We start from the raw sequence: 5185 nt of genomic DNA, 5'->3' as shown, positions 1-5185 counted from the left end.
TGGACCTGAAGCCCTGCTGATCTGATCGCGGCTGACCCTGAGAAGAACTCAACCTCGCATCGCCGAGCCCTGCTGACGCTGTCGCGGCTCCTTCTCGTAACACGGAACTGAACCATCGGAGCCCTGCTGACGCTGTCGCGGCTCGAGCTGAACTTGCAACCATCGGAGCCCTGCTGACGCTGTCGCGGCTCGCCCTCTCTAAGACCTCGGAGCCCTGCTGTCGCGGCTCGAGCTGAACTCGTAACCATCGGAGCCCTGCTGACGCTGTCACGACTCGAGCTGAACTCGTAACCATCGAAGCCCTGCTGACGCTGTCGCGGCTCGTCCTCTCTAAGACCTCGGAGCCCTGCTGACACTGTCGCGGCTCGAGCTTGAACCTGTAACCACCTGAGCCCTGCTGACGCTGTCGCGGCTCTTCACGAACTTCTCCGGATCGAGCCCTGCTGACCTCGTCGCGGCTCGAGGAGTACGCTGGTCCGGCTGGACCATCGAGATCGTCATCACGACCGAGTCGACCCGACGGGAGCGAAGCAGCCAGTACGCCATCACCTTCCGTATCCCCCGGCTCGAGGATTGAGAGCTGTGCGTAGGGTACGCCTCGTACTGGCCCAAAGGCTAAAAGACTGTCCCGCTTCCCCCTTCCCGAATCGTCAAAGACTTTGTGATCCCTCGATCATTGTGTACATAAGAGTGCTACTTTCTTTTACTGCTTATAAAGAACTTGTTACTGAAATCCAACGTTGTGGTGTCCGCCGTAAGTGTGGTGTGAGCTCAGTGTGTACGATCCTAGACTCGAAGCCCTCCCCGGTGAGGACCTCACTATAAGATTCGGCAGGATCTGTGGGAGAGGTGGGTCCTGGGGTGGTCGGGTGAGTACAACCTGGCCCTCTGAGATCGCCCCTTCTAACAGTTAGCGACTGTTTCCAGACGCTAACATCTTGGCACGCCCACTTTGCATGTCATTAGTGATAAATATCACTGACATGCAAAGTGGGGCCCAAGATGGTCGCTATCGCCTACTAGCTGTCGCTAACTGGTGTTAGCGACAGCTATGTAATAGGGAGATAATTTTATCTCCGCTTTCTTGGCTTTTAAAGCCAAACAAGCGGAGATAAACCCCCTTGATAATATGCCCCGCAGTTCTGCTACTGCCAAATAACGTGAATGTGGTGTGTACCTGGTCAAAACTGGCCAAGTGGCCCCCTGGAATCGACCAAGGGCCTAAATGGACCGGAGTCACAGTGTGGGGTAGAGCGCCATTAAACCAAAGTTTAGGATTTTGTCTTAAGTTAGTTCTGTGAATCAGCCCCAATGTTTCCGTCTCCTTCTACTCTGAAAACATGAGGATTCAATCCTTTAATTGGATTGGTTAACTTAGTTATAGTAAGGCCATACACTGAGATATAAGACACATTTTACCAGGTTGCTAAATTTACAGACAAAAATATATCAGATCATACATAGAATAATCAATTTCTAATCAAACATATGAATTCAAAGGAATGTATTATCAATATTTTATTTAAAAAATCATGTTCTATACAACTGATATTGACAAATTTAAAAACACATTAAAATCATATTGTTATCATATTTTTTTAAATAAAGGGAAACAATAAAAACACCGAAAATGTCAGTTAATGCACCTGCAATAGACAAAAGATTTCCTAACACTATTTCCAAAACCTCTCAAGTCCTTCACTCTGATCGGTGCCCCATTAAATAGGAAAACTAATTTGATCAAGACCCAAATCTGATCATACCCAAGCTTTGTCTCCTTAACTTGGATGTGAACACTCTGGGGGTAAAACATTCATATCTAATAGTTTTAGTCCACTACTTAATAAACTCTGCTATATGATCCATAGGCCACCAATCTACAAGCCGCGCCAGGATACTCTTGAGTAATAGAGCGCGTAACAAAAGGCTTTATAACATAACATAACATAACATAACAATCCCAGGATGTTTGATTTCAGTTCATTAAATGTATCCTCCCCTACTAGATAATCACCTCTAAGAACACAAAAAGACGATGGACGGAATGCTGGATTTTTTCAAACATTCACACCCACTACAGAAATCTAGGCCTAGAGCCCTCATTTTCTGCTCACTATGCCATTTCAGTTGGGACTCAGCCATATACATACAGTCTTGACCCTATTCCCCACAAGAGCAGTCCAGTCTGAAATGCCAGGCTAGGTTCTCCCTAAACAAGAAACCAGCATCCTGGGATCACTTTAAGGGCATCACCCCCTCATCAGCCAAGCTAGCTTAAATCAAATGGCATAGTGAGTACGGGACCCATTTCTGGGCATACAGTCCCCACTTAGGTCGACTATAGCAACACAAAAAGATGATGGACATAATGCTGAACTTTGTCAAACATTCATCCCCAGTACAGAGATCTTGGCCTAGAGCCATTGGCGCAGATTTACAAGCCCCTTGCGCTACCCGTACGTCACTTTTCACATGATAAACATGACGCAAAAGAGGCACAAGGGGCTTATAAATAAGCCCCATTGTGTTTTTGCTCACTGTGCTATTCCAGTTTGGAACCAGCCAAAAGCAAATCAGCATTGACCCTGCTCCCTATAAGAACAGTCCAGCCCCAACAGCCAGGCCATGCCCCTAGATTCAGGCTATCCTGGCTGATAAGGGGTGATGCTTGTTTCCGGTCCTTGGAGGACTTGGCCTGACACTTTGGGCTGGACTGTTCCCATGAGGAGCAGGGTTAAGACTGAATTGCATATGGCATGGTCCAAACTGGGGTGGGGTGGTGAGCAAAGAATGATGGATTTAGGCCCAGATCTCTGTAGTGGGAGAAAGAGTTTGACATTGTTCAGCATACTGGGCCCGATTCACAGAATGAACTTAAGACTCAATCCTAAACTTACTACTATTTTGGTATTCACAGAATGCACTTACTACTTTTGGCATTCACAGAATGAACTTACTACTTTTGGTATTCACAGAAGTTAGGATTTAGTCTTATGTTTGTCTTAAGACAAATTTAAGACAGACTTAAGACAGACTTAAGACAGACTTAAGACAAAATCCTAACTTCTGTGAATACCAAAAGTAGTAAGTTCATTCTGTGAATGCCAAAAGTAGTAAGTGCATTCTGTGAATACCAAAATAGTAGTAAGTTTAGGATTGAGTCTTAAGTTCATTCTGTGAATCGTGCCCTCCGTCCCTCAAATGTTCTTTTTGCATTTGTCACCCCAAGTGTGAAGGGGATGCTCAGACATGGATCTTGTGCTTGCCGTTCCACTGGATTCAGGCTATTCGGATGTTCGTTTCTAGTGCAGGGAGGACCTGATCTGACAGTTCAGGCTGGACTAATCCCATGGGTACCTCCGTCACAAATGATTTGCATACGGCTGGATGCAAACTGTGGTTGAGTGGTGAACAAATAAACTATGGATTTAGGCCATGATCACTTTACTCGGGGGGAGTGTTTGACATTGTCCATCTATGAGAAATATACTCATGATATTCAATCTGAGCTTCGAATTTTTTAGACTTACAGCCTTAAAGAGTAATCTCCCTTGCCGCTCCCCAGCATGATGTAGCTCTCTCTCTCTTTTGTTATTAAGAATACCAAATTTAGGGGCATATTATCAAGAACAGGCAATAAAGTTATTGCCGCTTCATCGGCAGGAAACTGCTGCTAAAGCAGCGATAATGGGCTTGATAATATGCCATTGTGAAATCCCATAGCAGCCCAGGTTCTGATGTTTACCTGGGCTGTTATGGGAATTCACAAGGACATATTATCAAGCCCATTATCGCCGCTTTAGCGGCAGTTTCCTGCCGATGAAGCAGGGATAATTTTATCGCCTGTTTTTGATAATATGGCCCTTAATTTTGCATGATACACATGTCGGCACCTGGCCTTCAGTGTATCAAACTAATATAGAAACAAGCATTGCCAGAGTAAAAAGGCCTAGCTTTACCTGCTATCATCCGTCCTCCGTTCAGCCAAAAATTTAAAGGAATGCAGTTTGCATTGTGAATTTGTTGTTTAGCTCTGGGATTGCTTTACAGATCAGAAGCCTGAATCATCAATGAATGCCTTTGTTTTCACATTTTTACACAGTTAAATGTTGCCAGCAAAGTGCTAGGACTGAATATCTCTAATACATCCCAGTAAAGCTTCACCATACAGAAGATGACACAGCACACTTTGCCGCTGAGATGATTCGGCAAGACAGTGCTGCAAGAGTTAGGACTTGTTAATAGTTTCAGAAATCAGTGAAATGAAGCCTATCTCGCAAAACATGTAAATGGAGCTTGAGCCATTCACTGATTTGATACAGCTTTTTATATGCCGAATAACATTGCAAATTTTTTCGAGCTAGATTTATCTGACGACAACATCTTTCCAGCTCTTTTAGTATATTTTCGCAACACATAGAAATACTCTTTCTGATGACTCAGGGCCCTCTAATTTATATTATTATCAATATCCAGCCATCCATCCACTCACTAACCCACTAATCATCTATATGTTCCGTAACTCTCAGTCACTCTTTTCAATCCATCCATGCACTCGCTCAACCATTTAAGGTTTTACCCACTCTTTCACACAGCCACACAAACTTGCCAATCGATAAAGGTGCACTTTAACTCACAAATAATCATACCTAATACCAAATAATCATACCAATTGGCTCTGCCAGGGATTGTGTTTTTTAAAGGAAATAATTAAATGATCACCAAGTAATAATCCATTTGATCCAGTGCTTAATTTGTAAAATATTTAGGGGCAGATTTACAAGCCCCTTGCGTCATTTTTGCATCGCTGTTGAGCCACATTTTGTGAATCAGTGACGGTGTAAAAATGCGGCTTTTACAACGTGAAGCATCTAGGGAGATACGTCACGTTGTGAAGCCCTGCGTCACATTATACCTGTGTCAGGTATAATGTATGCAGGGTGGGCATTCCCACGCAAAAAAAGCCTTGTAGAAGTGATTCAGTGAAATCTACAAGATTTCACTTTGCCACTTCTAGGACGCCACTGTGTCAAATCTTTACGCCTGCTTGGAGCAGGCGTAAGGAGTAACGCTGCACAATGAGGATAGGCCCCCTATGCATTGCTGGAGTTGCATCGTGCTTGCGATACAACTCTAGCACTGTGTGACTTTTGCGCCAAAAGATGCATCAGAATTTCTGGCGCAT

This window comes from Lissotriton helveticus, chromosome 1_1, assembly GCF_964261635.1.
Source record: "Lissotriton helveticus chromosome 1_1, aLisHel1.1, whole genome shotgun sequence".
Lineage (NCBI taxonomy): Eukaryota > Metazoa > Chordata > Amphibia > Caudata > Salamandridae > Lissotriton > Lissotriton helveticus.
The sequence above is the reverse complement of the archived record's forward strand: the minus strand, read 5'-3'. Positions refer to the sequence as shown.